Here is a 13,367-nt window from a genome sequence, read left to right as displayed (position 1 = left end):
AGAGCAGGGTTTAGGGCTGTTGTGCATAGGGTCGCTATGAGTCGGAAACGACTCGACAGCACATAACAACAACAAGTACTAAGTGTAAGTGTTTAATTGTTAAAAGGTCATGTTGTTGTTGTTGTTGTTGTGCTGTCAAGTAGCTTGTGACTCAGAGCGACCCTATGCTCAACAGCTCTAAACTCTGCTCTGTCCTGTGCCAATCTCATTGTCTCCGACATACTCATCCCAATTGCCCCAGTCACCGAATCAATCCACTTCATAGAGGGCCTTCCCCTCCTTCACCTGCCCTCTACCCTCCCAAGCATGATGTCCTTCTCCAAGGATCGGTCTCTCCTTACAACAGGACCAAAGTATGTCAGACGAAGCCTCAGAAGCCTTGCCTCCAAGGAGCAGCTCGGTTTAACCCTCTCCAGGATGAATTTGTTTGTTTTCTTAGCAGTTCATGGTATCCTCAACACTTTTCTCCAGCACCAAAGCTCAAAAGCATCAATTCTCCTTCTATCCTCCCTGGTCATTGTCCAGCTCTCTGACGCATAACAAGTGATTGCAAAGACCATGACCTGTACCAGACGCACCTTAGTCTCCAGAGACACGCTGTTGCTCTTCAGTACTTTAGAGAGGTCCCTAACATCAGACTGTCCCATCGCAATACGTCTTTTAATTTTCTGGTTGCTGGTGCCAAGAGTGTTGATTGTGGAGCCAGCAGACTAAAGCTGTGAACAATCTCAATCTCTTCACCATTCATCCTGATGCTGCCAATTGGTCCAGTGGTGAGAATATTTGTCTTCTTGACATTGAGCCTCAATCCATATTGAACACTGCAGTCTTTGACCCTCAGCAGCAAGCGCTTCAGGTCCTCCTCAGTTTCAGCAGACAGGGTTGTGTCATTTCCATAATGTAGATTGTTGATAGATCTTCCACCAATCCTGGTGATGGATTTCTCCTCATAGAGCCCAGCCTCCCGAATGATCTGTTCTGCATATAGGTTGAAAAGGTATGGAGACAGGACCCATCCCTGGAATACACCCTTCCCAATTTTGAACCATGCAGTGTTTCCTTGCTCTGTTCTGATGACTGCCTCTTGGTCCAAATCTGGAAGATAATCTTCTGTGATGTCTTTGAGTTGTGGAGCTGGTTAAGAATATTGAACATACCATGAGTGCCAAGAGAACAAACGGATCTGTCCCTGAAAGGATGAAAGCAGGTACCTCCTTGGAGGCAAGGATTTTGAAAATTTGTCTCACATACTTTGGGCATGCTGTCAGGAAGACTCAGTCCTTGGATAAGGACATCAAGCGTGGAAGGTGGAAGGTCACCATAGGAGAGGAAGACCCTGGATAAAATGGATTGACAAAGTCACGGTGGCAATGGGCCAAGTATATAAGGATAGGACAAGGTTCAGAGGCATTGTTGATAGGGTCACTGAGTTGTAGTTAACTCAGTGACGTGTAACAATAATAACAGGACAAGAATACCCTGCTTCTGAGAAGACTTGCCTTTGAACTTGTAACTAAAACAAACAAAATGATTACTTGGACTCCAATCTTGGCAAGACCATATGCATCGGAGCAGAATCGTGTTCTACAAGGTTTTTAATAGCCAATATTTTAGGAAGTATATCACCATCAAGGATAGATCGCTAAAACACATGAAAGATAATATCAATTTCTAACTACAGAAGCATGCACCAGAAAGTCAAAACACTGCTATTCATTGTTTAAGTTTGTTCCCATAACCACAGGTGGCAGAATCCTTCAGCCATGGCTTCCACCTCCAACTTTAAGAAGGCAAACACCGAGTCCACTTCCCATTAAAAGCAATCAAATCCCAAGCCTGAGATCATGGAAGAATAGAAGCAAGAAGTTAAGGAAGATTGGAGCTCTTTGATGCTGACAGAAATGGCACCATTGATGTCAAAGAACTTAAAGTGGCAATGAGGGCCCTGGGCTTTGAGCTCAAGAGAGAAGAAATCAAGAAAATGATCCTGTTGGGAAAAGGTTTTGATGTGCACAGGGATTTAATCTTAAAAAGGTCCCATTCATCAGTTTTTTCCTCTTCAGATTGTCTATTTCTAGCTATATTTGGCAATCTCTTTATACCGTAGACTAGGCCTTTTGTCTCTTATGAACTTTATGAATTTAGGCTTTACTTCCAGGTTTCTGATCCATCTTGAGTTGGTTTTTGTATATGGTGTGAGATGTAGATCCTGTTTCAGCTTTCTGCAGGTGTCAGTCCAGTTTGCTAGTAATATTTGTTGAAAAGGTTGTCCTTTCCCCATTTGATAGATTTTATTTTCTTGTCTAATATATGTAGACCATGGATAGCTATGTCTATATCTGGGTTTTCAGTTCTGTTCCATTGGTCTATGTGCCTGTCATTGTACCAATATCATGCTATTTTGGTTATTGCTGTTGTGTAGTAGGTTTTAAGGTTAGGGAGTGGTATGCCTCCAACTTCATTTTCATATCTCAGAAGTGTTTAGCTTATTCAGGGTCTCTTGTCTCTTCAAATAAACTTGACAATTTTCCTTTCAATCTCCTTGAAAAATGAAGTTGGTATCTGGATAAGAATTGTGTTGAACATGTAGATTGATTGCTTTTGGTAGGATTGTCATTTTCGCAATATTGAGTCTTTTTATCCATGAACAGGGTACATTTTGCTATTTCTTTAGGTTTTTTATTGTGTCTTGCAGAAATGCTCTGTAGTTTTTTTTGTATCAGTCTTTTGTATCTCTAGTTAGGTTCACTCCCAAGTATCTCAATTTGTGGATGGCTATTGTAAATGGTATTGCTTTCTTGATTTTCTTCTCTTAGTTTGCTTTGTTACTGTAGAGGAATCCCACTGATTTTTGGATATTTTTCTTATATCATGCCACTCTACTAAATTGGCCTACTAGCTCTAACAGTTTTGTTGTTGTTGTTGAGTCCTTGGGGTTTTCTGTGTATACTATCGTATCATCTGCATACAGTGATAGTTTGGCAATACCAGCTCAGACAAGAATCTCATAATGAAAATTTACAAAATACTCCTGCTGATAAGCCAATTACAAAAATGGCAAAAGACATGGAAAGAATTTTCACAGAGGAAGATACTTGAATGGCAAACAGACACAGGAAGAAATGCTCCAAATCACTGGAAATAAGAGAGATGCAAATCAAACCACAATGAGATACCATCTCACTTCACTAACAGTGGTAAAGTTTAATAGGACAGCAAGTAATAATTGTTGGAGAGGATGGGGCAAGATAGGAACTCTTATACATTAGTGGTGGGATTACAGAAGGGTAGAACCACCCTGGAAGGCAGTTAGGCACTTCCTCAAAAAACTGAACATAGAAATTCCATATGATGCAGGTATTCTACTACTTGGAATACACGCCAAGAAAATGAGAACTGAGGCACAAATGGAGACTTGTACACTAATGTTCCTAGCAGCATTATTTACCATTGCAAGAATATGGAAACAGCCCAGATGTTCAACCACATCGAATGGATTGAGAAGTGATGGTACATTCACACAATGGAATATTATGCAGCATGCAGGAGCAATAATTTTGTAAATAATTACTTAACTTGGGAGTGACTGGAGAGCATAATGCTGAGTGAACTAACTCAGTCCCTTCAAGACAAATACTGTACAAAACCATGTTTGTAGCATGAACTTGAGGATCCAAGAGGAGAGAGGTTGGAAGCAGAGGGGTGAAGATGTGTGTGGTGGTGGTAATTTGATAGGGGGGTTTAGGGAAATGGGAAGGAACTGGTATGAAAAGCAATGTATTTGAATTTTGTAAATAAACTATCATAACTTTAAAAAGAAAAGAAAATTATCTGTGAGCTTGACCAGGAAAGAACAGGAAAAATTAACTTCAATGATTTCATGATTGCCATGATTGACAAAATGTCTGAGAAAGATCACAAAGAAGAAATTTTGAAAGCTTTCAAGCTCTTCAATGATGAAGAAATTGGAAAGAAAATCTTCTGAAAATATAAGACGTTATAGCCAGGGAGTTGGGTGAGGATATTGAGGATGAAGACCTTCAGGAAATAGTGGACGAGACAAACCTAGACGGAGAGGGAAAAATCAGTGGACAAGAGCTCCTATGAATCATGAAGATGAATCTTTACTAGAACAGCCTCCACTCCTCTAAACATATAAAACTGAATCCCGTGCCTGCCATCATGTGATACCTTTTTTCCTCACCAGTATAACTTTAGCATCAATTTTCTGTCTATTCTCCCTTTAACTATGTTCTTTGTAAGATCTTAGTAAAATAGTGTGCCAATAACTTGTCACTCTTCTAAAGCTAGGAATATTAGAAGGGAAAACATTTAAGAAGAGGATAAGAAAGGCTTTCCCCAACTTCATACCTCTCTGTTCTCACACATTCTCACAAACACCTAAACACAGGATGGCTCCATAGACAAGCCCGGATCCTCCTGTTGGAACAAGCAACAGACCCACTCTAGTGGTTTCATGCTCACAGCAGACTGCAGGTTTCTCTTAGACAGAACCAGGTTAATCTCACTAGCATCCTCACGTGTGCTTAGTGCTCTTGGTTTGGTCTTTAAAAAATAAAGCTTGCTTTCTAAGCATGAAAAAAACCCCAACACGTCAACCAGCCTAAAACTAAAACAACAACAACAACAACAAATCCTTTTCCTAATACTGTTGTTTCATTTAGTTAATATCTTCTCTACTAGAAATAATTGCATGAACTTTCCTATTTATCCTCTGAAATGGAGCAAACATTTTACAATAAAGAAAATTACTGGAAAAGTGCTCATAAACATTGAATACGAGCATGAAAAGCAGGATGTATAAATAACTTGAAACAAATGCTTGTGTATTGTTTTAAATACAACAAAATGTATTTATAACAAGTCTTCACGCGTATTTCAGTGATAGAATATCGAAACAGGTACAACATCCACTTGTAAAAATAAATTTAGGAAACCATTTAGCTGGAGCAGAGAGTGGCTGGTGGCGAAGCAGTTGCATTCCACGTGGAGCTATGGAGTTGAGTGTGGTGGCTGAAGGCAGACAGCTGGGGCGAGAGCCACTCTTTCCTCACCAAAAAGCTTCCGGGTAGGACTTTGTGCATGCGTGCTAGGAAATGGAAACTCCACAAGCTTCCAGTTCCTATCGTGATTCTGAAGATTCTTTTGCCACAGATAGAGAGCTTCAGGATGCGTTTTTCCTGACGACTCCTCAAGCTAGGCAGCAATGTCGTGCTAGAGGAGCTGAAGAAGGCAGCTGACGACAACTGGCCTGAAGTGGTCGGCCGATTCAAGCGAGATCTGGAATAGGTTGAAAGGCGTGATGTGACTCTGAGTCAGGGGAGTGGGGGGGTGCAGAAATCAGTGAAACCCAGCCAATGACTAAAACAAGGATCAGAAAGCTATTAACCAAGAAGATGACTTCCAGCGAGAGATGAGCTTCCACTTTCAGGCCCAGCTGCAGTGCTTGGAGCGTTACCATGGCTTCATCTGCTCAAGTCCCTACAAAGTGACTTACTGATTATTTTGCAAAGATGACCAACAAATTCAGAAGATTCCACAGAAGCTGCGGGCCAAACAGACCTCCATGAAGAAGTCTAAAAAGGCTAACCCACTACTAGCACTTAGGCAATACAGAAAGAAAATGCAAACAGGGAACGGGGAATCTTCCGAAGAGGCAGCGAAGAAAGCACATGTGATGAATGCCATTAAAAAGTGCCAGAAACAAAAACTGTATAAAACCATTATTGTAGAATGACTATGAGGATGGTGTGGGGGTGAATAGAGGGGTAAGGATGGGGTGTAGGGTATTAATCATAGGGTTGAACAATTCGATGGATGGGTGGGGTGAAGGAAATGAGAAGGATCTTTTGTGGAAAACAATGTATTCAAACTTTGTAAATAAATCTGAGTAATATTTTTTTTTTTTAAATGTCAGAAAGGCTACTCTGATAAACTGGATTTCCTTGAGGGAGATCAGAAAACCATTGCTCAAAGCACAACGGAAAAAACTAAAGGCCAGCAAATGAAAAAGGGGCCCAGTGCCAAATGACATTTTAAAATCCGGAAGTTTGGTTTTGGTGGAAAGAAGAACGGCTCCAAGTGGAACACCCAAGAGAGCCGTGATGATGTGTCCAGCTTCCGGACCAAGACAGCTCAAGGCAAAGGTCCAGAGAGCTCTTCAAATAAAGGATCACGTAAGAGACCTAGGAAACCAACAAGAGAGAAGATGAAGAATAGGACATGTTAAGCAGACTCTCTGTTTGCTAAAAACTAAATAAAAGGGGAATGATGGCTTGGAATTCCACAGTACTATTGGATCCCTTTTGTTTATTCAGTTTTTGTAAAAAAAAAATTATAATTAAAAACTCTTTACATTTATAAAAAAGTGTCAATAAAAGGAACTATGCTTTGAATTTCTTCTCCATTTTTATTAAGAAAATAATGAAACAATAAGTGCTGGCGAGGTTGTGGAGAGATGGGAAAACTTATTCACTGTTGTTGGGAGTGCCACTATAAAAATACTATGTAACACTGAAAAACAGTGAATCCATAATACCTTACACAGCATGAGTGACTGAAGGATATTAAGCTGAGTGAAATATCATGGTCACAAAAGGACAAAAACTGCATAGCACCTTTGTTATAAAGCAGTTCTGACATGTGGGGTTGAGAGACTAGGATAAGAGTTGATAATAAACATTGCATTGGAACAGATGAAGGAAAGAACAGTTTAAAATGTATATATGATTAGGTGTTACATGTATGATAATAACCCAGAATATGAAGTACATTGCAAAGAGGACTGAGAGGGGGAGGTAACTGTGCAATAATGAATGACTATTAAAAGAAAAAAAACAAGTGAATGGTGGTAGGGAAAGGGGGGGTAAAATGTGTAACAATGAATGAAAATCTAGCTTTTCTGAGGGAGCTCTGGTGGCCTAGTGGCAAGACACTGCACTGCAATCCCAGAGGTATGCGGTTCAAATCCACCAGATGCTCTGCTGGAGACGGAGGAGGCAATCTCCTCCTGTACCAGTCAGATCTGATTTGACGGTACATGTAAAAATAATACAATAAAAATAAATTTTAAAAAATCTAGCTTTTCTGTAACCTTTCGTTAAAATAACAACTAAAATAAAAATTTGATTTAAAAAAAATTAATGCAATTTAGAGTACAGACATAAAATACAGTGGGACAAGAATTGGTCAAATACTCATAATAATGCTAATGATGAAATAGATCATGTAATATTATTGAATGATTCTTAAGCACTTTTTAGCAAAAAAAGAAAAATCCCAGTGTGTATTACCATCAATTAATTTTCATATCTTCATGAATGAGGTCAATAGCTACATTTATTTTACAGATGGCAGCACAATTAATTAACTTATTCATGGTCATAGAGTAATCTATTTTCTAATCCTTTTACAAGTTCTAGGAAATGAGGACATTGGGGTGGATAGTGGCAGAGACTAGATCCTGACATGTGCTAACTGCTGTTAAGGGCCAGAAATTATGTGGAAAGATTTACAAAGATTGTCATTCTTCAGAGCATCCCTCTGCAGTATTTCCATCTCCCTATTCAGCTTAAAGAGAAAAATAAGAGGATCAGATCATTAACCAATTCATTCAAGGTGTGCAGTTATACGCCCGACTTTGAATTTCCTTCACTACAGCACTGTCTTTCTTTGGTTGTCTTTATGGAAGAGAAAATGAATAAGATTAACTTGACCTTTCTAAGAACTCATGAATGAACTTTGAACAATTCAATAAAGTGACTCATTCGTGGACCTTTAATAGTCTGAGCACTATTCTAGGGCCTATAATTAACGGTAAATAAAATAATCCTTGTACTCAAAGAATTCATAATCTAAAAGAACAAAATCACACATGTATCTACCATGCTATTTACCTGTTCCTATGACCTGTTTGAAAAAAAAAACAAACAGATATTTTCTAGGAATATGCAAGGAAAACCAAAGCTCAATAAACTTAAGTTCTGGAAAATGGCATGGAAAACTAAGGGCAGTTACAATGTAAAATATAGATTCTAGGCTGCCACAGTATTATTAAACTTGAGACATAAATTGCCTCTGAGCTTTCTTGTAGCAAAATCCATAATAGAATAATTTACAAAAGTTTTACCATCAATGATCAAAATAATCAGCTATTTCTTATGGGAAAATACTTTATGACAATTCGTTTTAAAACAAATATCTCAAATGGGATTTTACTGATAAGATTCCATGTGGCATGATCATTAGTGTCTTCAACAATGTTCCTAAAGAAGACAATGTGTTTCATAAGAATATATCTCATGATGTTATTGTTGTTATGTGCCATCAAGTTACATAGTGACTCTACATACAAAAGCCCTAACCCTGCTCTATCCTGTGCCAACCTTATTTGTCTCTGAAACACCTACTCCCATTTTCCCAGTTACTGAATTGATCCATCTCATCAAGAGTCTTCATCTCTTGCATTGTCCCTCCACCCTCCCAAGCATGACATCCCTCTCCATGGACTGATCCTTCCTTGTAACATATCCAAAGTATGTAAGACAGAGCTTCAGAATTCTTGCCTCCAAGGAGCATCTCATTATGGCAGAGATAAGAAAGAAGAAATATGAACACATGACACAAAAATCTACTGTTAGTCAAAACATTGCATAGGGAAACCATTGTTTTTGTAAAAATAGTATCAAATAAACACCTATATATAAATTCACCGAAAAGTTCTTTTGAATGAGATTAAAGAATAGGTACAATTTCTCAGTATTCACTTCAGGGCCTAGAACATATTAAGAAGTAAAAAAATTAATAGTAATCTAAAAGATAAGAGCCTGAACTTGTATAAATAAATATAGAAATCACCAAAAGTTAATAATATAATAATAGGAAAGATAGCATTCAAGGCAGGGGCATAGCTACAGCAAATTCATAGTGTATTGGAGCTAGTGCTTTTGCTTAGTTGTTCCTAAAAAGGAACAGTAGGCAATATTCTATGAAAAAAAAGGGCGTTGAATATCTCAAGAAGCAGTTTCAACAAGGTCAGTGATAATAAATACAGAATCTTTGACAAATGACTTCACTGCTTCTTGGCTTCCATTTCCTCATTTTTAAATAGGAAGCTTGGATTTAATGGCCCTTTAGGTCTTCAGCACACACACCCTGTGTGTCCATGACTTAATTATTAGTCCTGGGGAACTATTGAAGATTTTTGTGCATGAGAAAGGAGCGGTAATGGAAAATGATTAGAAATATTATTCTGGCAGTACTTGTGAGATAGATGGGAAGACTAGAGACAGGGAAATGAGGAAACAGGGAAAGGAGTTAATAGATCCATAAAATGAGACCAGTATAACAAATCAAAGAAATTAGAAACAAAGCCACAGATGACCTTAAGCAGAGCAGAAGCCAGACTTCCATGGGTGAAAATGTGAGTGGAAGTGAATAAACAAGAGATGATGAATGAGGAAGGCTTTGTAGGAAGTCAGGTGGAGAAGAACAGTAGGGTGAAACAGATATTGTTATAGGGTTGCTATGAGTCAAGTTGATGGCACCACAATTATTCTGGCAGTACTTGTGAGATAGATGGGAAGACTAGAGACAGGGAAATGAGGAAACAGGGAAAGGAGTTAATAGATCTGTTGTTATAGGGTTGCTGTGAGTCAAGTTGATGGCACCACAACAGATCTGAACATTGTTTTATCCTATGCCATCTTCATAATCTCTGACCTACTTTTAAGGCGATTGTGGTAGTCACTGGGTCAGTCCATCTCATCGAGGCTCCTCCTCTTTTTCCTTGACTCTCCCTTTCCCAGCATGTTTATCTTCAAGAATTGATTCCTCTTGAAAACACACCCAAATCTTTGTCTTTAAGGATCATTCTGATTGCACTTCTTTCAAGATAAATTTGTTTGTTCTTTTGGCAGCTTCACCAACACCACAATTCTTCTGTCATCAGTTCTTCTGATATCATCAATTGTTCTGTCATCCTTATTCATTGTCCAAGTTTCAGATACATAGGAAGTAATTGGAAATACCATGGTTTTAAACAGGCTGACCTTAATCTTTAAATGGAAACACTTGCTATTTAGAAATTTGGAGAGGTCTTTTACAGCAGACTTCCCATACACAAGTCTTTTTTTTTAATTGCTGCTATCATAGGTGTTCATTGTAGATCCAAGTAAAAATTAAATCATCATTGACAATTTTAGTCTATCATGATGGTGCCAATTGGTTTAGTACTGAAGACTTTTTGTTTTCTTGATGTAGAAATGTAAACTATATTGAAAGCTGTAGTTTTTTATCTTCTGTAGAAAAATGCTGCAAGTCTTCTTCATTTTCTGCAACCAAAATTGTGTCATCTGCATAATGCAGATTGCTGATGCATCCTCTTCCAATTCTGATGTCACATTTCTCTTCATATAGTCCAGCTTCTTGAATAATTTGTTCAGCATATAGATTGAATAGGTATGGAGAAGCATAACCTTAATAACAGTACCAGGTAAAGATAATTTAAAAAAAAAATTAACTACAGACAGACCAATATAGCTCATGAACACAGATGCAAAAATCCTTAACAAAATTCTAGCCAATAGAATCCAAAAACATAAAAAAAAAATAATTCATCATGACCAAGTTCAACATAAGAAAAACAATCTAAGTAATTCACCATATTAACCAAGTAAATAACAAGAACCGTATTATCTTAGTAATTGATGCATAAAAGGTGTTTGACAAAATCCAGCACCCCTTCCTGATAAAGACACTCAGAAAAATTGGAATAGAAAGGAATTTGCTCAACATAGTGAAAAGTATATATACAAAACCAAAAGCCAGTATCATTCTCAATGGAGAAAGAATAAAAGCCTTTTTATTGCAAGCAGGGACCAGACAAAGGGTGCCCATTTTCACCATTCATATTCAATATTGTATCTGAAGTACTTGTTAGGGCAATATGATAAGAGAAGGAAATAAAAGTCATCCAGATTGGCAAAGAGATGGTGAAACTATCTCTATATACAGATGATATGATAGCATACACAGAAAACCCCAAGGACTCAACAATAAAAATATTAGAGCTAGTAAAGAAAGAAATGGAACATGTAAATATTGACATACTAGGTATAGGCAAAATGAGATGGCTTGGCATGAGACATTTTGAATCAGACAATTATATGGTTTACTATGCCGGGGATGAAAAGATGAGAAAAAATGGGGTTGGTTTCATAATTAAAAAGGTCGTTTCTAGATCTATCCTGAAATACAATGTGGTGAGTGAAAGGATAATATCCATACACATACAAGGAAGTCCAGTGAATACCACTGTCATTCAAATATATGCACCAAAAACTAGAGACAAAGAGGAGGAAATAGAAGATTTCTACCAACTTATGCAGTCAGAAATTGATCAAAGATACAATCAAGATGCATTAATAATAATGAGTGACTGGAAAGCAAAAGTTGGGAACAGGGAAGAAGGATCAGTAGCTAGAAAACACGGGCTCAGTGAGAGAAATGAGGCTGGAGATAGAATGATAGAGTTCTGCACATTCAATGATTAATTCATTGCAAATACCTTTTATAAGAAACATAAACACAGGCTATAAATATGGATCTCACCTGATGGTATACATAGGAATCAAATCGATTACATTTGTGGAAAGACTCGCTGGAGATACTCAATATCAGCAGTGAAAACCATGCCAGGTTCTGATCGTGAGACAGACCACTCATCCAAGCTGAAGTTGAGGAAATTTAAATCAAGTCCACTGGAACCAAGATTTGACCTTACGTCTGTCCCACTCGAATTTCAAAACTGTTTCAGGAACAGGTGTGAGGCCTTGAGAACCAATGAGCATAGACCAAATGAGCTCTGGGAAGATATCAAGAAAATTATCCATGAAGAATGCAAAAGATCATTACAAAGGATGAACAAGAAGAAAAGACCAAGATGGAGGTCAGATGAGACTCTGAGTATTGCATGAGAGCGCCGAGAAGCCAAAGCTAAAGGAAGAAATCAAGAAATCAAAGAGTTGAACAGAAAAATTGCAAAAGGCAGCTCGGGACGACAAAGCAAAATAATATAATGAAATGTGCAAAGAGCTGGAGTCAGAAAATCAAAAGGGCCGAACTCGCTCAGCGGTTCTTAAGCTGACAGAGTTGAAAAACAAATTAAAGCCATGGATAGCAATACTTAAGAATACTTTGGGTAGAATGTTAAATGATCCAGGAAGTATCAAAAGAAGATGGAAGGAGTACACAGAGTCACTGTATCAGAAGGAATTGACTGACACAGAGGAATTTCATAAAATAACCTATGAGCAAGAGCCTATGGTGATGAAGGAGTAAGTTCAAGTTGCTCTGAAAGAATTGGCAAAAAACAAAGCTGCAGGAGTTTACAGCATACCACACCAATTGACTTATTTCAACAAACAGATGCTGCCCTGGATGGGCTCACTAATTTATGCCAGAAAATCCAGAGGCCAGCCAGCTGGCCAACTGACTGGAAGAGATCTATATTTGTTCCCATTCCAAAGAAAGATGATCCAAAATACTGTGGAAATTATCAAACAATATCATTAATATAACATGCAAGCAAGATTCTGCTGAAAATTATCCAAAAACGTTTGGAACAATATGTCAACAGAGAACTGCCAGATGTGCAGGCTGGATTTAGAAGAGGTTGTGGTACTAGGGATATTATAGCTAATGTTAGATGGATCTTGGCAGAAAGCAGAGAATACCAGAAGAGTGTCTATATGTGCTTCATTGACTGTGCAAAGGCTTTTGACTGCGTGGATCACAACAAGCTGTGGCTGAGTCTGAGAAGAATGGGAATCCCCAGAACATTTGATTGTGCTAATGCGAAACCTATACTTCGACCAAGATGCAGTCATCAGAACAGAGCAGGGAGACACTGGATGGTTCAAAATTAAGAAGGGGGTCCTTCAAGGATGTATTTTTTCTCCGTACCTTTTAAATCTGTATGCAGAACAGATCATTCAAGATGCTGGGCTGTACGAGGAGGAATGTGGCATCAGGATTGGTGGAAGAATCATCTACAACCTGCATTATGAAGATGACACAACCTTGCTTGCTGAAACTGAGGAGGACCTGAAGAGCTTGCTGCATTAGGTCAAGGACTGCAGTCTTCACTATGGACTGAAGCTCAACATCAAGAAAACAAAGATTCTCACTACTGGGCCGATTGGCAGCATCAGGATGGATGGTGAAGACATTGAGATAGTTAACAGTTTTAGTTTACTTGGTTCCACAGTCAACACTCTTGGTAACAGCAGCCAGGAAATCAGGAGACGAATTGCATTGGGAAAGTCAGCTGTGAAGGACCTTTTAAG

The 13,367-nt window shown here is 38.3% G+C and overlaps 1 protein-coding gene and 1 pseudogene across 2 annotated transcripts in view; one reads left to right on the top strand and one right to left on the bottom strand.

Annotated features, from left to right (window-relative positions):
* Positions 1-13,367, bottom strand: part of NTRK2 (neurotrophic tyrosine kinase, receptor, type 2) — a 709,069-nt gene that overhangs the window by 242,639 nt on the left and 453,063 nt on the right. The window lies entirely within an intron of this gene.
* On the top strand, positions 1,159-6,250 carry LOC102875247 (annotated as a pseudogene).

This window comes from Elephantulus edwardii, unplaced genomic scaffold (genome assembly GCF_000299155.1).
Source record: "Elephantulus edwardii isolate Elephantulus edwardi_28Jun2011 unplaced genomic scaffold, EleEdw1.0 scaffold00381, whole genome shotgun sequence".
NCBI lineage: Eukaryota > Metazoa > Chordata > Mammalia > Macroscelidea > Macroscelididae > Elephantulus > Elephantulus edwardii.
Note: the sequence above shows the minus strand (reverse complement) of the source record. Positions and strands in the feature narration are given on the sequence as shown.